This window comes from Taudactylus pleione, unplaced genomic scaffold (genome assembly GCF_031769625.1).
Source record: "Taudactylus pleione unplaced genomic scaffold, aTauple2 ptg000381l, whole genome shotgun sequence".
Taxonomy (NCBI): Eukaryota; Metazoa; Chordata; class Amphibia; order Anura; family Myobatrachidae; genus Taudactylus; species Taudactylus pleione.
In genome coordinates this window covers 1,528,930-1,554,106 of record NW_028284782.1, presented here as the reverse complement: position 1 = coordinate 1,554,106, position 25,177 = coordinate 1,528,930, and the positions used below count along the sequence as shown (strand labels likewise).

Here is a 25,177-nt window from a genome sequence, read left to right as displayed (position 1 = left end):
TAGGAGGTACCCCAAAAACCTCCAAATGGCAATATACGGACCAGCACATCCTCCCAATGCTGGCTCCTTTCATGCCTCTCAGAACTGCAAATAGAAAGTATGGTGGTCGTTCACCACCATACTTTCTATTCACATTATGCAATGCCAAGACCACCAGCATTGTGAAGCAGGGGCGGAGCCACGATGACGCAAGTTATCGCAAATTGCATCATCAGCTGCCCACTGGGGAAGTGGGCAACTGTGGCCAGGTGACCCCAGCCTCCAGGAGACTTTTTGGGAGCCTCCCGGCCATTCTGGGAGGGTAGGCAAGTATGTCATAGACTCACTCAAGGTGTCGATTTTTGCCAGATCTGCCTCCGATGCTACGTATGTGCACGCAGTTGCGGGACAGCTGCAATGGCTCAAGTGGGCGTCTCAGAACAAGTTCTGGCCATTGCTACATTAGCATATTTTTGCACATCCACAGCTACAGGAGAAATAGCGTACAACTCTGAATCAGGCCCTGTATTTGTTTTTGTGCAGTTTGTGACAATTATTGTTAATATTAAAATAGCTCAGGGCCTGATTCAGAGGCACACGCTATTTGCGTGCGCTCGCTCTGAATCAGGGCGTCCCTATATTTTTTTTGACCGGCCTCCAGGCCGCTCGCACAGCTGTGGGTGACCACTCACAGTGTGTGCGTGCGGCCTGGCAATGGTCGCGATTATCGCGACCATCGGGCTTGCAAGGAGGCCCGAGTGTACTTCCCTGCTCTAATAGAACAGGAAGTCCACTACTGACATCATTAGTGATCAATATCGACAGCTGCCCCGTCTTGTAGCGACAGCTGCCCCGTCTTGATTTCTCACTCGCTCCAGGGCTCGCGCGTGCGCAATAGCCCACCATTGACCCACTTGCGAGTGCTATGCGCTCACGAGTGGGTCTGAATCAGGCCCTTAGACAATAACAGTCATTCATTTTGCTCAGTGGTGTTGTTGTGGTAGGACAGAAGGACAGAGGGCCTGATTCAGCAAGGATTGCAGTTGCTAATACGCACACAATTGGCCAATTGTTGCGATCTGCGCATGCACGAACTGGCCACTGGGATCTGAACTGCGATCACAGCGACTACGCAGACCCATCGCAGAGTGATTGAGAGGAAGTGGCATTTGTGGGTGGTGATGTGGGGGTGGTTGGGAAAACACAGGCGCGCCAGTGCATTTCAACGCTGTTGCATGGGCGTGTATAAATTATCCACTGCGATGCCCTACACAGCCTGAGGCCTGATAGCGTGTGCTGAAGTTAGCAATATCTGAGTTAGGACAGAGCTTGGGCAAGTGTGTGTGAGGCTGTGATGGTACTCCATTGTACCAATGGCTTCACAGTCTTGCTAAACATTACGGATATGTGTAAGGTAAGGTGGGCGTCCCCGTGTAGTGCTGTGACGGCATAGCGATCGCAATGCATTAGCATACTATCGAAGTTGGACTGCATTTGTAATCGCTATTGCATTCGCAGTTGCGATCCGTAATGAATCAGGCCCTGAGTACAGCAGCAGGAATTAATACCATTGAGTAAATCTTGTTTTGGGTAGCTAAATATAGCTAATAGTCTCATTCCATTTGTTTGGCCACTAGCTTCTGTTAGTTGCTGTGTAGAATTATTCTGTCCTTTTGCAATTAAAGTTGGGTTTGATGTTGATTAACTGAACCACAATATTATATTTATGCAATTGGAATTTTATTTGGTGTACCAGAGGATTTCATTATATTGGGTATTAAGTGTTGCCGAATGGCTACCAAACCTACTGATTACTATGAGAATTGCTCTGTGACATTCCATAATTATCTGTTTTGCTATAAACTGTGTCTAATACCCCACTATACGAGATATTATGTCCAAAGTCAGGTGCCGCTCCTGGCCCCTGAAAAAGTAGGCAAGCCCCTCCAGTCCTCCCCGCAATGCAGCCGCAGACACCCCCAGCAGGGGAGGGGGGGGTTTGATGACGAGATTTGCGCTGAATCGTGTCATCATGACCCCGCCCCCTGCTTCACAATGCCAGCAAGGATGTCGGCAAGTATGATTATGTCTGACCTGCATTGCATTACAGTGCATGTCTGTCATTACACAGGCAGACAATTCCCAGCAATCTCTGAAGCTACTCAAGAAGTCAGGAGCAGATCACATGACAAGGGTCAGGTGGTCAGACATATGACATTTGGAAGTGAGCAGCAGGAGGTCAGTACAGTGTGAGGTAACGCGCTGAGAGCAGGACGCTGGCGCTGGTAAAAGGCTCCTGACAGGAACCAACGACTGTGTGACAGGCGGCATTGCTACTGAGCCGGCAGTTGTGAGAATGGGAGTCCTGAGGTGTCTGTTCAGTGACAGAGACCTGCAGAGTGAAGCCCACAGCTGAGAGAGGCTCTGCAGCCGGACTAAGGAAGAGTCACTGTCTAGGACTCCTGGGGTACTGATAACCGCAAGGCCAGCAAGGAGACAGGTCTGTCAGTAAACTCCCTGCCCCTGTGTTAGAGTTATTCCTTTCAACAGGCACCCTCCTTATATTACACTACAGCCTGAACACCCCTCCTATCTGTACAGAGGCACAATCAGAGATATGTGTCCCATTACCAGTAACTCACTAAAGCCAGTGTAGTGAGAAAGGAAGCCCCTATTTGCTAAATAGCAGTCATAGGTTACATGCATTGATTATTCCCTGGTCAGGAATTTTAGTCCTGATATTTTGAGGTCAAGACATAGGGGTCAGGTGCCCCGCACACACTGCACCCATTATAGATACGCCACTGTACTGCACCCAACAAATACTGCTGCTTGGTTTTTCTATTGCACAGCCTTTAAAATTGTTAGGTAATTAACTATACAGTATTTCATATTGTTTTAAAATCTGTATGAAGGCAGGAAATTACTCTGTATCTGTGTTGGTATATTGTCCTCTCACCATTTGTTTGATTGCTGACCCATTGTTGTGTGAGGAGGGTGTTAGGTGTTGAATCAGTGTGGACACCTGGTTTGAGCCATATTTATTAGTTACTATTAGTCTGCTCTAGCAACAGTGTATAGATTTTAAGTGCTTAGTTTAAAGTGTAAAAAGAATATTTAAATTGAAGCCGGAGTTATTCAGGAGTTAAACAGGAGGAGAACAGAAGGGGAAATTAACAAATCAGCAATTTCTGCTATTAAGGACTGTTTTTATCTACCACCACATTTCCACTATGCCTATGGATTGTGCCTGCACCTGGATCCCCAATGCTGCCCGCATCCCTCCTGATCTCCCCATGCAATCTGCCTATCCACTCCAACTATGCCATACCGAACGACGCAGCAAGATGATCCCTCAAATGGACCTTGGTTGTGGCCCCCAACTCATGAGGCTTAGTGCAGTTTTGCTCAACTCATTGTCTTTTCCTCTTAAGTTTAGACTAATCTTTCCATAGATGTTATATTACTGTGACCCTTGTATCCAGCCCATCTGTGTCACACCTGTTTGTCTGCCCCTCCCCATTAGAATGTAAGCTCTTACGAGCAGGACCCTCTTCCCTCATGTGCTTCTCCTTCACTTAATTATACTTTAATTTACAACAGCACCCAACCTTTGGTTGCTGACATCATGCTGCTTAATTAAGTGTTAAGCTGCCCACACACATAGCGATATTTTACTCGATCTGGCTAATTCCGATGCATTGGAACGACAGATCGTGTAAAATATGGCCAAAATCGTGAGTCCCCACTCACGATCACGATGCGATGCGCATCCCCGCAGGTCGCACATCGCATCTTCAGATCTACCGTGCTGTAGGGCAGATCTGACAATCTGAACTCAGGATGCACTGGATAGTTAGGAGGCATGATAGTTCGTGTGTCACATTGGCAGCTTTTTCATACCAAATTGTGTGCAGGACTACTGGGGAGCTCCCGGGGAGAGTTCAGGGGGAAATCGTGTACATCGGCTGATCGGGAACACATCGCTATGTGTGTGGGCACCTTTATGCAGCAATGTATTAATCATGTATTTGTCCTGCATTGTCTGTACTGTTAATAACTGTTTTCTTGTGTGCTCATTTGTTTATGTACTGTGTAAGGCGCTGCGGAACCCTTGTGGCGCCATATAAATAATAATAATAATACGGTCCTGCTAACAAAATTATCCATTTTGGGGGGTCCAGGATGGTCTCCCCACATTTTCATGCATTTCTCGCAAATCTCATTACATCTGCGAGTAGTGCGAATAGGTATTTTTAATTGGATTGGAGAATTCTCAGGAGCGCACTTCACTGCGATGTGTGCGAGTTTCAAGAAACAAACTCGCAATTCGCACCTAATAGAATTGAGCCCATAGACTAGAGTTGGCTGCTGACAATAATAAATGAATAAAATGGAACTACAGCAAACCTCAGAATACCGACACTAAATTATAGACTGGTACACTATGCCAAAGGGTGTCACAACAGTTCCTTAGCACCCTAGAGCAATTATATGCTGCTGATCTACATGTGCCTATTCAGACTTATGGGGGCATATTCAATTGGGGTAAGAGTAGCAAAAATCCAGCTCGCTGGTTTTTCCTATTCAATTAGGAGCAGGGTTTTTGATTTTTTGAGCGCCGGGAGGTTCTTTTTGGCGCACCTCCAGAGCACAACCAATTTTTCATAAAATCCACAATTTTAGGAAAAATGGTCGGGAAATGCTCTGGGACCCCGGTCGGCACCCATCCTAATGACTAATTAAGCAATTGGAAGTTTCCAATTAGCTTAGTCAGTAATACTCACCTTCTGAAGTGCTGTCTTCTGCATCCAGTGTCGGGACTTGATCTCCTGCAGCAGCGGTGAGTATGTCAGTGTGTGTGTGTTTGAGTGCGTGTGTGTGACCCCTGGTGTGTGTGTCCAGTCTAAGTATGCCCCCTATAATGGGCGCTTGGAGAATTACATCTCCCAGCAGCCCTTGTACATCCCTGCAGCCCCTGGAGCCTCCCAGCAGTCCCCACCCCAGTGAGAAGATGGAGGGGAGGCCACCAGGAGCTGCAGAGACCACCGGAGACCCCTGGGCAGGTAAGTGTAATTTTTTTTTATTTGTTTTTTAACGCAGCGCAGGGTTTTCAACTCTGAAAACCCCGCAACCACTTTTTTTTAATTGGATACCACGGGTATCAGGAGCAGGCATTAACCGCGGTAATCTAATCTTGGCCACGAGGGGCGCAAGGTTTTTTCCTCGCTAAACCTCGCGCCCAATTGAATATGCCCCATTGACTTACAAATAACAGTGACTCGGATATTCCCTATTTAAGTGTAGAGGCACCGCAGAAGGTCAAGGAAGTTACTCCAAAAGTCAATCAGTGTGTATATGACCCCGCAATTCTAAGACAATTAATAGGGCCCTGGTTCGATTCATAGTGTACACTGACAAATGCCTGGCCAGACAGGACTAATAGGATTAGTCTGGTGTTAAGGAGTATTATAGAAACAAATTATAGTTATAAATATCTTGATGTTTTGTAATATTATGTTCTTGTAATATTGTTGATATTTCAAAAATACATTTTTAAAGCTGCATAATTTTATGATTTTGTGTTACTGTGGAGTATTTAGTATTGTATCATTTGTGCATAAGTAGTTCCTGATTGCTTGAACATATCCTGCATAATAAAGTGAATATTATTTTACTTATTGTGTTAAATTACTGTGTTGGATTAGGGACCACTGGCCTCTCTGCTGTGATGTGGAAAAGAAGAAGCGACAGAAATGGTGAGAAATACCCCAGAAGGGTGTCATATGTGCAATATTGTGCAGTCATATCACCTGATACATCCTTTTGTTTGCTGTAATATTCATTAATATTAAACATGCCAAAACAGAAACAGAGTGGAAACCAGATCCAAAATCTAGCTGTTAAGAGAAGAGTAATTTATTAAGATTTAGGGGCCCATTTATCAAAGTGCATTTGAGGTAAATTCCCCGAAAACACCTGTTTTCGGGGGTTTACCTCAAATACTAAGTATCCCCCGAATGTATGAAGGAGGGACCGCAGCAGGTAATGAGCGCCGCTCATGTGCAGTCCTCGGGACTGCGCATGCGCAGTAGCCCAGAATGCGCTCCAGCCACATCGCAGGGACGGGCTCTTTTCGGAGCCCGTCTCCCTGCATGTGCCGGGTCATACATTCGGCCGGTATGATCGCATTTTGCAATGCGATCATGGGCGGTACTGCATGCCCTAATCGCATTGCAAAATGCGATCCTTAATAAATGGGCCTCTTAAGCTGTCACACTCAAAGCTGGTATGTAGCTGCCATATTGGTATTTTGTGCAGTCATAGAAGGAATCTGCTAAACAAGGATAGAAAATACTGAATTGAGCGTGGAGTCCGGGACCAGAGGAGAATGCAACTCTGCGGGCTGCGGTCAGTGTCCCTTGGCAGGCTCCTCACAAGGTAATCCTGAGTCTCCTGCAGGTGTGGGGTGCCACAGCCATCCATAGGCTCCTCACCCTTCTGATTTTTCAGAAAAAAAGGCAGGGCTAAGGCAGTAGAGCCAGCTGTTACTTTAAATAATTAGTCCCTCCTGGCCTGCCTGGTGGTCACTCACACTCAGTAAGTGCAGCATCAGCACCACACTCCCCAGAGCCTCTCTCTGTACTTATTCCCTTACAAAAAGAATTGGGCTCGGGCTGTCCCTGCATATACTAGTGTCATGGTAGAGCAAAAACGGCTACTGAAAGCCATGTTTTATTCAGTGTTTTTATGTGTGTCAGATATTAGGTGGTACAAAGAATGTGTAAACTAGACACATCATATACAGTATCTCCAAGGCGTTGTCTTTTATTATCCATGCATGTTAGAATGTTTTAGGCTTTCTTATCAGTATTTAACCAATAGTGTAGTTGAAAACAGATTTATAACCATATTTGCAAGTTGTTTTCGGAGCCTAATAGCAGGATGGTATAAGAGTTTAGGACAAAGCAAATTCCAATCAGCCTTCACTCAGGATTGACCTGCAGATAGTACCATTATTTTGAGATTTCCAGCTCCACAGATAGTGGAGAGGGGCTCCTGGAAACAATGCCCCAAGTTATGTTCCAAGTTAAGTGATATACTTTGTTTTACTTAACCTTTGAACTGAGACATTTTATTTGTGTTTTGTATCCAAAGTACCTTATCTTGTTCCAATGAGGACAACTAGTATACAAAAAATATTTAACAAAGAAGGGGGCAACAACGGATGATCGGTCAAAGTCAGTCTTCATAGTAAACTTAAACCATAGTGTAATTCATCAAGCAATAGGAGAAGTATGTAGTCTACGGAGTAAATAATACTCTGTAGGTTCAAAGATACACATATTATCTTGTTGAGTAGTGGTATCTAAAGATTCTATGTAGGGGCCACACTTTTTATAAAAGCAAGGGGCTCCGCTCTCCACATCAGGGAGTGAGTATTGTCTTGCAAAGTATAGTGTTTTCATTAACATTAATTTAACCATCTCTAATAGGGCTGAACATTTTGAAGTCCATTTAATCAAAATAACTTTCTTGGCAATAGGGACTACAACCATATTAAAATGTATTAAACGCTTGTGAGTAATGAAAGAAAATCAGCACATAAAAGAGTATAGATGTAGTTTGAAAGGGGATGTAGTTATCAGACCAGCGGACGGCATGCTGCCGGTCTGAATCCCGATGGGGCAAGCCCGACACGGGACTCAAGATAGGCGTCAAAATACCAACGCCTATCTTAATCTCGATGCCGGAATTCCAGAAGGACGCCAGCCTGAACAAAGGTAAGTTGACAGGAGGTATCCCGACAGCCGGCATTACATACTGATTCCGTTTCAAAGAAAATGTAGTATTAAGAAAATTAAGTAATTTATTCCAAAACAGTCTTATTTTGGTACAATCCCAAAACGGACTTTACGGGCGGGATGTAATAGAGTTCGAGTTTTGCAATTTTGCGAGTTTCCCGCAAAACTCGCACATTTTGTAATAGCGTGCGCGATCCTGCAAACTCGCATTTTTCCAAATACACATTACAAACTTGTATCCAGACGTTTCCCCAGTTTGTACATACAACGCGTGCAATGTAATAGGTTGCGCGTTCTAAACTCGCACATAAAACATTACCATAATCTTGCCAAAAATAGACCAAACTGACAATGGAGAGTTGTATGTGAAAAATTTTAAATCTTTTAGCAAAAAGGTTACAAAGGAATCTTTCAATCCATTCACATATATAAATATGCACATAAGTGTAAAACCACCTTTTTAAGGATGTAAATACTCATAATTCATAATTCTTTTAAAAGTGTCTAAATCAAACCAATATTCGATTAGGAGCAAAAAGTCCGGACTTTTTGCATGTCAGACTTTTCGCATTTTTGCATGCGAAAAAATATCACTCGCGTGCCCGCTTATCCCCGTATTCAATTAGGAATCATTGAAAACGGGCCCCGGCGGAAAGGTAAGTATGGTAAAAAAAAAACCAGGACTTTTCGGGAATTGTCCCTGGGACCCCCCGAAAGATGTGTAGACATGGGGGATCACTATGGGTACCCCCATTATTGCCTGCAGAAGGAAGTCGGGGTTTGTAATAGCTGCGGCAGATGCATAAGTGCGGTTAAGAAGGGGTGAAGAATAGCACTTAGATATATTTTTTTTTAAATAAACTATTTCCATCAAATTTGTGGTACATCAAAATGGGTGCGATCATATTTTTAAGTCCCTAAAGTAATTTTTTTTAAAAACAGCAAAAATGCACCTGCCGCTGCTTCCCGCAAAGAAGAAAACACATGCCACATACTTGGGGACCCCCCTGGTCTCTGGTGGCCTGTGTTTGCTCCCGTATGGCAGCATTTTGGTCTCTTGCGGCCTGTGTTAGCTCCACCAGATGCCTACTGAAGTCACTGGCCATACGGGTGTGGGTCCCCTGGGCTACTGCGGAGGTCCTATTTAGTTTCCTGAGCTGGTGTGTGATGCTGTCCATTTGAATTTTTTGCGTCTCCATGTACTGCATCTGGTGTTGATGGAAGGTGTGCAGGGACTGAGCCAGCCCATCTGCACTGGGGGTGGGTGGCTGTGCTGTTTGCTAGGTGGGTGGCTGTTGGTGCTGTGCAGGTGGAATTTGGCTTGTTGCCTCCACAGGACTAAGAGGAATTGTTGCCTCAGCCTCCTCCTCCTACTCAGACATGTAGGACACCAAGTCAAAATGACATCCTGGGACCCTAGACACTGGTGGTGTGGTCCGCGGTGGAGGCACAGAAACTCCTGATGATCCTGAAAAATTAAATTAAAATATAATAGAACTTAAATGTTTAAAAGTGTGTTTGGATTAATTTTGGAGTTTGTGTTTCACATATATAAAAATCAAAACAGGTACATTCAGTAGTGACTGCAATAAAGTGATACAATGGCTGTATCTGCATGATAAATGCTACGTTACAGTGGCATCACTTGTGACACTATAACGTAGCATTTGGCATGCAGATACACCCGCAGTCTGACTAAAAATTAAGGTCTTCCGCATATCATTGGAATCAGCAGAAGCTGCTTCTGTATTCTTTTTCCATTTATGTGCAAATAAAACACATTGTTACAATTAAAATGTCTATCATATCTAAAACAATACCCCCAAAAATTATAAGGCCTGTTTAACATGTAAGGAGGCTATGTATGTGTACACATCTCTATCATTGCAACAAAAAAGTGAGTGGTGTTCACAGGCGCCTAGCACAATGGTCTGCTGCAGATGTATTATCAAAAAATGGTATACCCTTTAATACCCAAGCATAAATATATTGGTGATTTATGATGACACAAGTGCGCACGGTGCTGTGGATGGATATATAGAAATTATTACAATACTTCCCAATTCTGCATATGTAGATTCAGTAAACGATGATCTGCAGTTGATAGTATTCACATATACATGAAAAATATAAAAATATCAAACATAGTGTGATATAGTAAAAACACATTTATTGAACATCAATACTCAAAAAATAATAAACTGGTATATTCTTCACAACACACTAATCGTGTGTGTCCAAAAGGTATATCCTAGGCCGTCTGTGAGACCCAAAATGAAAAATAATCACAAAATGTGAATGCAAAAACATGGGCTGTTGCCCTGTCCTTATCAGTGTGAGATAATGGAGAATTACCAGAAATCCGTAGTATATAGGCCTGTAGTAATATCAAAGGTAGTCTCCAGATCACTTCCTCTCATGTCCTTCGGGTGGTTTTCTGCAAGTAGTCCTGTCACATTTACCAACGCGTTTCAGGAGCTTAACTCCCTTCCTCAAGGCTATGTGACAGTGATCACCTTGTTTCTTCTTATATACCCTGCATCCTGAGTACATCCGGGTCACAGGTCACGGGTTTCCACTGCATACATGATGATGTCTCTTCCCTATCTTTATATACTCCTTGTGATCCTCCACATATTCTATGTCTCTATCCGACATCCTAATATTCTTCACTACTTATATTTAAAACTTACAAATTTTCCTAAGTTTGTTGCGCGACCTGGAAGTGCGTCACTTCTAACTTCCGGTTTTGCGATCTTCGTTTTCCGCAGTTTATGTTCTTTTTACTCCACCTTTACAATGTCTATCGTCGCACTGGCCTTTGCCTATGATGGCCATTCCGATTGTCCCTTCTGTCTCTCTTTACTCTTTTACTGTTCCCGGAGTACATCCACTTCCGGTTCTGGCGTCCATCTTGCGGTTGGCTATGTAAATGGTTGTCAGAATTCCGTCTCTTTCTTTAATAACTGCTCCTCCCGCCGCCATTTTAAGTATGGTACGTTTTCAATTAGTGGCTTTACTCACCATCAGATGTATGGGCAAAGAAAGGGGAAATTAATGATTAAAGATCTATATCTTCTTATTAAAGTGCTGTATGCAAATAAATATTAAAATAACACAGTAATGCATATAAAACCATAAATACTGGTATGGTTAAAAATCATACTATAAAATCCAACTGGTATCAATAAAAGGAGAGGGGGTGTCAACGTGATGTGGGGTACAATATGGTGCAATATAAATTATATATCATGTAAATGAATACTATCCCCATTTTCAGTCACTGAATGGTGCTTGCTATTCTAATTTTCGCAAACCAAACATTTAACTATAAGAACCATTTGAGCTCAAAGTCCGCATTGAGCCCTCTGGGGATGAGTGTCTTTAGTTTAAAAATCCAGTGCGTTTCACTTGTGGCCAATCTTCTTTCTTCATTCCTATTTCTCCAGTTGTTTTATAGTTATCTATGGCCATAAACCGTATAATGTCTCTCGTGGAGCGATTATGCACTTGATTGAAATGGCTGGATAGTGAATGTGTCAACACCCCTTTTCTAATGTTGCGGAGGTGTTCCCCCATTCTAGTTTTTAGGGCTCTGCTGGTTCTTCCTACGTAGATGAGATTACAACTACATTCGATAAAATATACCACACTAGTGGTGTTACAAGTCATGAAATGGTTCAATTTATATGTATTGTCCCCAATCTTAAAATTAACATACTTGGATAGATCCGACTTAATTTCTCTACATGCCACGCAGTTTCTGCAACGAAAAAATCCCTTATTCCTTATAGGATGTTTATTATCCGTATTCAATGCACTTCTTGTCAATTTACTTTTCAAATTCGGTGCACGTCTATATATAAAGGTGGGTTTCTTCGGTATTGTTCTGCTTAATACGGGATCTTTTAATAATAGATGCCAGTGTTTCTTAATAATACCTTCCAGCTTTCTATATTGTCCCGTATACTCAGTTATGAATGCGTATTTATAAATATCGCTTTTCCCTTCTTTTTGTCTTTCTTCTAAAAGTTCTTCTCTATCTTTTTCCAAGACTTCTTCTTTAAATTTATCCAGTGTCTCTCTTTTTTATATCCTTTATCTATGAACCTTTTTTCCATGGTGGTAATTTGTTGTGTGCAGACATCTCTTTTACTACAATTTCGCCTCAATCTTAAAAATTGGCTTTTGGGTACACTCTTAAGCCAATTGTCATGGTGTTCACTCAAATTGGATATAAAATTATTCACATCAGTTGGTTTGCTATAACATTTAGTCTCTAATGTTTCCTCCTCTACATATATTGTTAAATCCAAGAAATTTATTTCTTTATCGCTGGACGTAAAACTCAACTGTATATTAAAATCATTATTGTTAAGAATTCTAAAAAATGCCTCCAACTTTTCTTGTGTATCTTCCCATATAAAGAGGACGTCATCAATGTAGCGATACCATATCTTCACGTTCTCATCCAAAATGTTCCCAATTTGTGTCTCCTCCCAGTATGCCATAAACAAATTGGCATAGCTGGGAGCGAATTTGGTACCCATAGCTGTTCCGATGGCTTGTGCAAAATAATCTCCATTAAAATAAAAATAATTGTTTCTTAAAATGAATTCAATACCTTTTAATAAAAATGTTATCTTTTTCTCATTAAAATCCGTCTTATTAAGATACCATTTCACTGCCTCTATACCTTTCTCATGTGGTATATTAGTGTACAGGGCAGCGACATCCGCTGTCACCAATGTCATGTTTTTATTCCAATGTATCTCTTTTATTTTACGGAGTGTGTCTGTCGAATCCTTCAAATGTGATTTTGTTGTACTGACAATTGGTTGAAGGTGAGCATCTATATATTCTGAGAGATTCATCGTTAGGCTCCCAACTCCTGCCACTATAGGTCTCCCGGGTGGATTTGTTGGGTTTTTATGCACCTTCGGTAGTATATATATGGTGGGTATTGTAGGATCTTCTACCTTTAGAAATTCACATTCTTTATCAGTGATCGTGCCTTCTTCTTGTGCTTCATCTAATATTTTCCAGAGATTATTTTTGATTTTCGTTGTTGGATCGCCTCGTAATTTTTGATATGTATTTCCTTCATTTAACTGTCTGTTTATTTCAGTCACGTAGTCCTCTTTATTCATGATGGCAATACCTCCCCCTTTGTCGCAAGGCTTTATTATGATAGTATCATCTTCTTGTAGTTCTTTTAATGCTTTTCTTTCCTTTCTTGATAAATTGGATTTTTTTATGGGGATTTTTTCTAATTTTTCCATATCTTCTAATACCGATTTCTGAAAACTATCTATTAGAGATCCTTTCAGATGTTTCGGGTAAAAAGTCAATTTCTTTTTAAACTTATTACCGGTTATATTCTCCACAGGAACTTCTATCATCTCTTTCTCATCAGAAAATTTCTTAATCGTCAATTTTCTTGCGAATTTCTCCACATCTATATACGTGTTAAATTGATTGATGGATTTACTTGGTGCGAATTTCAATCCCTTTAACAGTAATTCTTTTTCGTATTTCGTTAGGGTTCTTTTGCTGAGGTTATAGATAACATTTTTATCTCATCCATATCATCTAGTGTAATGTTCTCATTCTGTGTTGCATCCTCCCCCCTATTTGTCATTTAATTCTTTTTCTTTCTATTTTTCTTTTTCTTTTCCCCCCCTCTTTTTCCTCTCCTTATTCTTCCTCTTACCACCTTTCTCTGAAACGATGGCCTCTGCCTAAAAAAGGAGGACTGGTATGTTTTTCTTTATACTGTTGAGTTTCTTCTGCATACGGATCAATTCTTGTTCTCCATTGGTTCTCTTCTGGGTATATAGAGCATGACCCTAAATCTTGTCTTCTCCATTGATGGTTTCTATTATTTCTCCGATATCCAAAGCTCCTTTGTATATCTGCTTCTTTATAGTATCTTCTATCTTTTTCTGGTTTTCCTCGATTTTTCATATTGTTCCCTTGGTATTTATCCTCATACTCATTCCTGTATGCTTTATGCATCGATCCTCTCCTGGTATGAATTTCTTTGGCATTTATTCTTTGATTGCGACCTCCAGGTGTTCTTTTATTCCTATTATGCCAACCTCTCTCAGGGAACTCCTTCTCAATGGATTCCTTATCGATTTTATAAACATCTTCTTCCATTCTTTCGTAGATTCCAGTAGATTTATTTCGATCTTTCCTCTTTTCCTGATGTTTAGAATCCATGGGTGTATGTATATCCAGAGGAAATGATGCTTCTAGATCTAATGTATCTTCTTCCAAAGAATACAATGAACCGTCATGCATCCATTCTTTGAATATATCTCCTTTTCCCTCTCTATAGTAGTCGTGATCTCTCTTCAATTTTTTCTGTTTCTTCCTAATAATATCTTTTGTATTTTTTGCAATCCTCTGTTCTATTTTCATGTCTGCATTTTTATATTCCAATGAATCTTTCGATGGTTCAACCAGTGTTTGTAAGCTATTGATCTCCTCCTTAAGCTCTTTTAATTTCTCCCTCCGTTCTTTTAGAATCAACTCCATCAAGGAAAATGAACATGTTTCCAAAGTTCTTATCCATTTATCCTTGAAACTTTCATTAGAATCTTCAAATGTGGGGAGTTTTTTCAATCTCAATCCCTTAGGGATAATCTGATCTGCGACATACTTTTCTAGCGTAACATTTCCCACCATAATCTATTTTCCTTAATAATTTTTCTAATTTCTTCATTATTGTATCTATGTTTTCATCACTAAATATCATATTCACTCCGCGAAAAATTTCTTTCACAGTTTACTCTCTATTTTTCAAATGTTTGAACATACTGAAGAAATTGATGTAAAGAGAGGGGGCTGCCTGTATTCACCTCCCTTAAGGGTAGGAAGATAAACGTATTGCAACAAAAAAGTGAGTGGTGTTCACAGGCGCCTAGCACAATGGTCTGCTGCAGATGTATTATCAAAAATGGTATACCCTTTAATACCTAAGCATAAATATATTGGTGATTTATGATGACACAAGTGTGCACGGTGCTGTGGATGGATATATAGAAATTATTACAATACTTCCCAATTTAGCATATGTAGATTCAGTAAACGATGATCTGCAGTTGATAGTATTCACATATACATGAAAAATATAAAAATATCAAACATAGGGCCTGATTCAGACCCACTTGCGAGCGGCTGTTCGCTTGCAAGTGGGTCGATGGTCTGCCCTGAGCATGCGCACGACGGAGGGAGCTCCGTCGTGCGCATGCACCAGACGCGATGAGCGAAGGACTTTCCTTCGCTCGTTGTGTCTGATCAAAGGGGGCGTGCTGTCGATATTGATTGACAGCATGCCCCCTTTGGTGGGCGTGCCGGGGGAGTGCCTCCCTGACGGGGGCGTTCCCAAGGGAACGCCTACCGTCAGAAGCCGGCCCACTGACATCACTAGTGATGTCAGTGGGAGTGATTTTGGCTCTGATAGAGCCAAAATCACTCCGGGCTTTGCGGTTGAAAACCTCAACCGCAGGCTCCGGCTCGCAGTGGCGATGGTCACGACCATCGCGGCCATCAAACTGCGCGCTCGTATAGGCTGTGGGTGGTGACCCACAGCTATACTAGCGTCCAGGAGGACGCTCCATAATTATGGAGGGCGGCCCTCATTCAGAGCGTGCGGTCTGCTCAGAGCGTATGGCTCTGAATGAGGGCCATAGTGTGATATAGTAAAAACACATTTATTGAACATCAATACTCAAAAAATAATAAACTGGTATATTCTTCACAACACACTAATCGTGTGTGTCCAAAAGGTATATCCTAGGCCGTCTGTGAGACCCAAAATGAAAAATAATCACAAAATGTGAATGCAAAAACATGGGCTGTTGCCCTGTCCTTATCAGTGTGAGATAATGGAGAATTACCAGAAATCCGTAGTATATAGGCCTGTAGTAATATCAAAGGTAGTCTCCGGATCACTTCCTCTCATGTCCTTCGGGTGGCTTTCTGCAAGTAGTCCTGTCACATTTACCAACGCGATTCAGGAGCTTAACTCCCTTCCTCAAGGCTATGTGACAGTGATCACCTTGTTTCTTCTTATATACCCTGCATCCTGAGTACATCCGGGTCACAGGTCACGGGTTTCCACTGCATACATGATGATGTCTCTTCCCTATCTTTATATACTCCTTGTGATCCTCCACATATTCTATGTCTCTATCCGACATCCTAATATTCTTCACTACTTATATTTAAAACTTACAAATTTTCCTAAGTTTGTTGTGCGATCCGGAAGTGCGTCACTTCTACCTTCCGGTTTCGTTTTCCGCAGTTTATGTTCTTTTTACTCCACCTTTACAATGTCTATCGTCGCGCTGGCCTTTGCCTATGATGGCCATTCCGATTGTCCCTTCTGTCTCTCTTTACTTTTACTGTTCCCGGAGTACATCCACTTCTGGTTTTGGCATTCAACTTGCGGTTGGCTATGTAAATGGTTGTCAGAATTCCGTCTCTTTCTTTAATAACTGCTCCTCCCAGCGCCATTTTAAGTATGGTACGTTTTCAATTAGTGGCTTTACTCACCATCAGATGTATGGGCAAAGAAAGGGGAAATTAATGATTAAAGATCTATATCTTCTTATTAAAGTGCTGTATGCAAATAAATATTAAAATAACAGATTTTTAACCATACCAGTATTTATGGTTTTATATGCATTACTGTGTTATTTTAATATTTATTTGCATACAGCACTTTAATAAGAAGATATAGATCTTTAATCATTAATTTCCCCTTTCTTTGCCCATACATCTGATGGTGAGTAAAGCCACTAATTGAAAACGTACCATACTTAAAATGGCGGCGGGAGGAGCAGTTATTAAAGAAAGAGACGGAATTCTGACAACCATTTACATAGCCAACCGCAAGATGGACGCCAGAACCGGAAGTGGATGTGCTCCGGGAACAGTAAAAGAGTAAAGAGAGACAGAAGGGACAATCGGAATGGCCATCATAGGCAAAGGCCAGCGCGACGATAGACATTGTAAAGGTGGAGTAAAAAGAACAAACTGCGGAAAACGAAGATCGCGAAACCGGAAGTTAGAAGTGACGCACTTCCGGTTCGCGCAACAAACTTAGGAAAATTTGTAAGTTTTAAATATAAGTAGTGAAGAATATTAGGATGTCGGATAGAGACATAGAATATGTGGAGGATCACAAGGAGAATATAAAGATAGGGAAGAGACATCATCATGTATGCAGTGGAAACCCGTGACCTGTGACCCGGATGTACTCAGGATGCAGGGTATATAAGAAACAAGGTGATCACTGTCACATAGCCTGAGGAAGGGAGTTAAGCTCCTGAAACGCGTTGGTAAATGTGACAGGACTACTTGCAGAAAGCCACTCGAAGGACGTGAGGAAGTCATACGGAGACTACCTTTGATATTACTACAGGCCTATATACTACGGATTTCTGGTAATTCTCCATTATCTCACACTGATAAGGACAGGGCAACAGCCCATGTTTTTGCATTCACATTTTGTGATTATTTTTCATTTTGGGTCTCACAGACGGCCTAGGATATACCTTTTGGACACACACGATTAGTGTGTTGTGAAGAATATACCAGTTTATTATTTTTTGAGTATTGATGTTCAATAAATGTGTTTTTACTATATCACACTATGGCCCTCATTCAGAGCCGTACGCTCTGAGCAGACCGCACGCTCTGAATGAGGGCCGCCCTCCATAATTATGGAGCGTCCTCCTGGACGCTCGTATAGCTGTGGGTCACCACCCACAGCCTATACGAGCGTGCAGTTTGATGGCCGCGATGGTCGTGACCATCGCCACTGCAAGCCGGAGCCTGCGGTTGAGGTTTTCAACCGCAAAGCCCGGAGTGATTTTGGCTCTATCAGAGCCAAAATCACTCCCACTGACATCACTAGTGATGTCAGTGGGCCTGCTCCATTGACTTTTCCATGTGAGGTTTTTTAGGAGTTCTTGACCTCCTTGGTGCAACAGCTGTGTTTTAATAAAAAACAATAAAAATTGAGATTAGACAAAAACAAATCAATTTGAAACAATAGTCCGTATTCAATTGCAAAGGACGCAAAAACGGCACCCCCCAAAACTGAAACAGCCGAAAAGTCCTGTCAGATTGGTGGCAAACAGCCTGACACCCGCCCAAAAGATGCACTGACATGGGGGATCACTATGTATCCCCCCGAATAGCCCTGCTGAAGGTATTTGGGGTACTTAAATGTTCTCAATAGGTTAGATTTAGCATATTTGCCTAAGTGGTGAAGAATAGCATTTTTTTTTTTTTAGAAAAAATAACTAGTCCCTGCAAATTTGGGGTATCTGAAAATGGTGGGTAGCATATTTTAAAATTGCTAAAGTGAAGTTTTATAAAACATGAAAAATCCACCTGCCACAAACACCTGCAATCAAAAATACACCTGGGGCATACTTGGGGACCACCCCTGAGTCTATTCCGCAAGTTTTTAAGTTTGTACCCCAACATTTTTTATTGGCACAACAAAAACGAAAGTAGTTTTTGGGGTATCCTAAGGTGTTTTTTTTTTTTACAATTTTTTTACACAGATTACCTTTGGGGGACTGTCCAAGGGGTGCAGGCTGGTTTTTAGAAGTCTGCACCCCAAAACCCAATTCTGCACTTTTTTTAAACACCTATTCAATGGGGATACTTTTACGTTTGGTCAGTATGTATAATTAGGGGAAGTACAATTTATAGATGCTCTGCCAATATCTTAGTCAGTAATACACACTTGCCGATGCGGGCACCCCCGCCGGGCCCGCCGATGATGATATCATCGCATACACACATAGTCTAGTGTGTATGCAGCATTAGGATGGTTTTAAATATTTAATAGCGGATAGTGCTTCCTCCAAAACAGCAAAGGGTCATTGGATTTGTGCTGGGAGTTATGTTTAAAATCCTATAAAAATGTTTCCACTTTACTATGGAATTTTAAGGAGTGAGTTAAATGAGCGGGGACCCTCCACTGCCTGTAAGGACCTCTATCTATTGTTGCAGCTATATTAAACCAGATCAAAGCATGATCTGATGAGCCTATCGGCTCAATCTCAGTGTCCTTAACCCTAGGGAACAAAGTTTCCAGAAATCAGCAGGTAGTCTATTCTAGATAAAGTGCAATATGTGGCCGAGAAGCATGCATATTCACAATTCATAGGATGTCTAGCTCTCCAGACATCTATACCCCGAACTTGTTTAGAGAACCAGAGAATACCCTGTTTAAGAAGGGAACTGCCAGCAGAAGCTGGAGTCAGGGTCGGACGGGCCCACAGGGGTACAGGGGAAAATCCCCAGTGGGCCCTGTCACGGACCTCCGGGCGATCTCTTTAGATACACCAATCTGAGAATCGCCACCTGTGACTTATACCACTTAACTTAGCGCTTGTGGTTATTAACTCCGGTATCTGCCACCAGCAGAAGACCAATTTAACACTAAAGCGTAAGGCAAGCTTCTGCTCTCACCTGTGCACACAACTTATCAATATTTAAACATAGGTAACATGCCAAACATGAGACATTTGAGTTATAAAAACACAGATTCCAAGAACTAAAATTAGTTTAGTTTAATTCAAGAAATATCTTCAAAGCTTATGTACAAAAATTACAAAGGATATAAGGATGTTACAAAAAGTCACAAGCACAGTTAATCACAATTTCAAGTAAATCAAAGAAAATAATAAAATGGGAGAAACAAACCATTCAGATCACGACGGATAGAACAGCTTTGAGGTGAGGCCTCCCCAATGAGTTCAGGTGCCCTGTGTCTTGTTGACAGCCTCAAGCAGAGAATCACCACTTCTGACCAGTGAGCCTGTATTTTATCCTGCTTTTCCAGCACCCCTCCTCACCCCCTTCCCTGGGGTAATTTTAACCCTTGTCAGCTCAGAGTGTATTGTCCCTCTAGCTGGACTACAGGGTTTCTCTATAATTTGGGCAGGGGTTCTTAATTACATTTCAGCCCTTTCGGAAGTTTAGCTCCAAGGTTTATGTCAATAAACATACCCCTGGACTTAGGTGAGGAGATACACACCCTTAGAAGACAGTGTGTCTCTGGTATGAGCAACACTGGTTTGATCGCTGTTCGGGAACAATACACAAAGCTCTTAATGACTTCTAGCAGAGCCTGGTCAAATGGCTGGTACTTTCCAGGGTCATCTATCTTATGTGAGATATACAGGTTGACACAATTATGGCTGGCAGGGAAACAAACGTCCTATAACCTCTGGTTAAACCTTTCTGTCCATCTTCAAAGGTTTGTCATTTCCTTTACACAAATAACATTACATATACATTTACAAGGGAAAGTTACAGATTCTGCTGACGTAATCATGTGCAGTTCTGCCCATGCGGACGCAAAATCCGCTTTTTTGCTACAACTCCCCTTTTTAAAATCAGCAGGGGAACAGTTGGCACCTCATGCCACAGTCTCCCATGCTGTACAATGGTAGCTGTCATTACTCTGCCTGGATGGGCTGAGCTAACAGTTCCTCCATCCTGGGCAGGGAGTAGGCATTAATCACTGTGGGCTTACTCAGACTCCTGTAGCCCACCCAAAATCTGGTGCCTTTGTCTCTCTGTCCTGTCTCCACAGGACTGAGGCTCACCACTTCCCTACCTAGCACCCGAGAACAACCATTTCCCCTGTCTAGTCCCCTTGGACCTATGTCAGGGTAGAGAGCACACCCAGATACCATAATTTTGACAATGCGGTCATCACTCTGTTGGGTTGCTGACTCAGGGGATAGGGGTTTCAGAAGTGCAGGCTGAGACACCGACATACCCTTCTTCTTTGCAGTGTCAGCTAAGGCATTATCATCTGGCATTACCTTCATGCCCTGTTCTAGCAGCTCCAGGGGGCTGGACAAGTCTCCGCCCTCAGGAATCATCTCAGCACAAGGCAATATTTGCCAACCTGCTATTCCTGATGCTCCAGGAATCATCCGTGCCCCATCAGACACATATGGAAAACATGGCTTGTTCACCATAGGGTTAACCATTATGTCTTGGGGACCAGACTCCTCTGTCTCTATTTTTAGACTAGCAATTTCCATACCTGCAAGAGTAGATTCTAGCACATGACTTAACATACCGGGCCCAACATGGCCCATGGTAACCCATCTAATGAGCTCCACTCTGGGGGGCAGGAATGCTACCTGCAGTGTGTCCATTGCCACAAATTTTGGTATACCTGTGGTGGCTAACAAATCCCTGTGCATGCTTCTAGGGATGGCTACAGTACAGGGGAGAGAAGGTTCAGCTTATCATTTACAGTGGGACATAGAGCAACCTCCCTTTCACCCCCAATCCTATCCTGCACCTGTGCTGGGTTGGCACCAGCCCTTCCCTGGCATAAATAATCTTCCTCCCAGCATGCCTTGTCATAAATGACTGCACTGAGAGGCTGATCCGTTTGTATGCTTAGGAAGTCCAGGGAGGGGTCAGCCCCTTGATACATCTGAATAGCTACACTTTTCACAAAGGGCTCAAGAGGTGGGCAGAGATTTGCTTTTGTGTGTGTGTGTGAGTGAATTTATGGCAAGGGGGGGTCAGGGGGGAATCTGCAGAGTCACACAGGTCTCCCTCCAAAAACCTGGGAGGCTGTGTCACCTCAGTGGCCACCGACACCTCCCCCAGCATCACATCACCTGAGTCCTGGCTCCTACTCTTACTGCCTGTCTCTGATACACCTTTACCAGCAAACACATTGCCACAGACATTCACAGAATTATTTGCCAGCTCAGGGGAAAGTTCAGTACAGCATAGCGGTTTCAACAGGTCATCTCTCAACATAGATCCATTATGATTCCCCTTAGTGTCATTACCCATGCCTGGACGAGCATCTACGGGTACCTGCAGAGAAGTGGCGTTAGAACACATCATGGTAAAAAGACATTCATCTTGAGCATTCAATGATTTCCCCAGATCTGTACCTGGCAAAACATTAGTAGGCACATGCCTCTCCTCCCTAATGCCTCGCCCTGCTTCCAAGTCTAGATACCCTCGTACCAGGGGAAAAACAGTTTTACTTTCTAACCCAGTAGCATGTGTGACAGTACTCTCCCTAAACATATCACCATTAGGGGTTTCTTCCTCATTCCACCCTATATCGGGTTCCTTGCATAAGTCCACATAATTGTGGGGGTCACCTAACCGCTTCTCATCTCCACATATCCCCATTCCATTAGAATATGCACCATCCTCAGCAGACATATCATTCCCCACAGTGTCAGCCTTAACCACCTTAACCTGATGTAGTGCATTTTCCTTGGGTACCTGTAAATCAACACAAGCATGTTCATCATCACATGGCATCATTGTCCCAATCTTACACATAGACATTGCTATTTTATCAGGCTCACTTGCCACCTGGGAAGGAATGAGGTTAGTGGGAAAAACTGACAACATTGCATTGGGTACATCACATTCATATATAGTTCTCAAACGATTTAGGTCAGTCCCAAATAACACATTGGTGGGTACATGGGGCAGCACACCCACCTCCCAGGAATCGCTGCCCACCCCCCAGTCCAGGTTTACCTGGGCCATGGCTACTTCCGAGTGGATTTCCCTGACGTCGCATATGGCCATTGTCTTTCCGGGAATAAAGTTCTCCGGGTCCACTAATGTAGGATGCACTAAAGTCAAATCTGCCCCCGTGTCGCATAGCCCACAGTTACCTGCTTTCCTATGACCACGGCTTGTAGATTCTCACTGACACCCTCCTGGGATCCTCGTGCATGCAAAACAGCGTGCACGGGTTTTGTTGGTGAGGCCCCTGCAGGAGAGGGTGTCATCTTCTTCTTTACCGGACAACTGGCACTGAGGTGCCCGGGATCATCACATACACAACACTGGCGGCCCGTGTCCAAAAACGGTTTTCCCCCCACTCGCTTCACTGATGCTGAAACGGTAGTCGCAGTTCCAGTAGAAGTCAATGGGACAGCTCCTCCAGGTTGCTTCTACTTCCAGGTGGGTTCCTCCAGTCACCATTTCGGCGCAGCCTGAGGTAGTAGGCTGCTTGCACTAACAGCCTTTCCCAGCAGAGCACACTGCGCCTCGGGCTGTGATAACTCGGTATCATATTCCACAGTGGCTGACTCTGGTGGGATTACCTTTTCCTCGTGGGACACCCCTGTAGGCTGGGTCGTTGCTTCTTCAGCTGGAGAAAGAAGTTGTTGCAGGCGCTTCCTTTCAGCATCCAACCCACTACACTGATATTGCCAGAATGGGGTATCGAGCATTCCCCAATCTTCTGCATCTTCCAAAGCAAGGTGAAAACAATACTCCAGGTGGTCCAACAGTTCCGCAGAACTCAGCTTACGATCCAGACACAGAATCGCCCCACGATACGGGCTGAAGGCATTGCATTCTTCATCCTGTGCCCACCTGAGCTGCCTAATCATTTTGCTGCGGGTATTGTTAGTGCAGAAAATACCTTGCAGCTGACATTCATCAGCTAGTTCCTCCGTACTCATTACGGTAAAATAGTCCTCGGTGTCTTGGAAAGAACACCCCAGCTGAACCACTGGTGCTTCAATGGATTGGCTCTCTGCAGCCTCCCTAGCTGCCACACATCCTGCAGCCTCCCTGGAACTAACAGAGGGGTCAGATCTCTGTATAGTGCCTGTTATAATGGCCAGTGCTGTCTGATTGCCCAAACCACAGCTAGTGTTTACCGGGCTGTCTCCATCAAATTCCCATACAGGGAAATACTCTGCAGCCTCCAGGTCCATAGCAGCTTTATGTTCTGCAGCCTCCAGGTCCCTGACAGCCACTTCCAGGTACCTAGCTACTCTGCATTCAGCAGCCTGCATGGTATCGAACTGCTTTACAAGCTTCAGCACCATCTCAGAGTCCGGCTCGTTCACATACTTAAACACCGAGTCTAGATAGTGCTTCATCTTGGAGATATATTCCATATCTCTTGCTCGTTTGCTAATGGAGTCTACATCTGCGTCCGACGTTACTCTATTACTTTCTGCAGTAAGTAACAATCCAGTACACGGTACATCCCAGACTACTGCAGTAGCCCCAGCCGATGCATTCTTTCCCTCAGTTTGCTGTCTTGCAGAACTCCCCTCTGCCATGGAACTCTCTCTCTCTGCCAGGTACTCAGCTCTGGCCAGCTCCACAGATGGATGGGTAAGAACAGAGGGCCTAATTCAGACCCGCTCGCGAGCGCTGAGTGCTCGCAAGCGGGTCGATGTTGCCCAAGTGCGCATGCGCACGACGGAGGCGGCTCCGTTGTGCGCATGCACGAGACCCGAATGGGTCTCGCACCAAAGGGGGCATGCTGTCGATGGTGATTGACAGCATGCCCCCTTTGGTGGGCATGCAGGGGGCGTGGCTGCCCAGACAGAGGCGGTCCCATGGGAACGCCTACCGTCTGGGGCCGGCCCCACTGACATCACTAGTGCTGTCAGTGGGAGTGCTTTTGGCTCTGATAGAGCCAAAAGCACTCCAGGGCTTGCGGCAGCGAGACCCTACCACAGGGTCTCGTCGCAAGCCTGATGGTTGCGATGGTCTTGACCATCGCGACCATCATTTCGGCCGCTCACTATAGCTGTGGATGGTCACCCACAGCTATGCGAGCGACCAGGAGGCTGCTCCAAAAAGGAGGGACGGCCCTGATTCAGAGCGAGCGCTCTGTCAGAGCGTCCGGCTCTGAATCAGGGCCAGAGTCCACATCAGAGTCCAACTTTCCGCTAGTACTTCCCGCAGTAAGTAAAACCCCAATACAGGGTATATCCAAGGCTAATGCAGTAGCCCCTGCCAATGCACTCCTTTCCAGTACTGACTCGCTGACATCCTGATGCTCTGTATCATAGTCCATTAGATCCCGGATCAATCTCTCCTTAGAATGATCCCTCCAGACCAGACCTTTCTGCACACACCGCGCTACCAGCTCTTCCTTCTTTTTGTACTTTGCGGCCATTTTGACTTTTTACTAATATAAGATTTGAGTTCTGGAATCTGGTGAAATTGGGTTCCTCGCTCCGAGTATTCCCTTTTTCACTTAAGTTTTTTAAAAATAAAACACTTTTTATACCACCGCTGCTAAACAATTGTCACGGACCTCCGGCCAATCTCTCCAGATATGCCAATCTACCTATTCAATGGGGATACTTTTACGTTTGGTCAGTATGTATAATTAGGGGAAGTACAATTTATAGATGCTCTGCCAATATCTTAGTCAGTAATACACACTTGCCGATGCCGGGCCCGCCGATGATGATATCACCGCATACACACATAGTCTAGTGTGTATGCAGCATTAGGATGGTTTTAAATATTTAATAGCGGATAGTGTTTCCTCCAAAACAGCAAAGGGTCATTGGATTTGTGCTGGG

At 43.5% G+C, this 25,177-nt stretch overlaps 1 long non-coding RNA gene across 1 annotated transcript in view; it reads left to right on the top strand.

Moving 5' to 3' along the window:
• The first annotated feature begins 5,687 nt into the window (after positions 1-5,687).
• The window catches only part of LOC148507806 (uncharacterized), a 45,775-nt gene continuing 26,285 nt past the window's right edge, over positions 5,688-25,177 (top strand). Inside the window, exon 1 of the long non-coding RNA XR_015869661.1 lies at positions 5,688-5,738. This is a non-coding gene — a long non-coding RNA (uncharacterized LOC148507806). The remainder of the gene's footprint in view (positions 5,739-25,177) is intronic.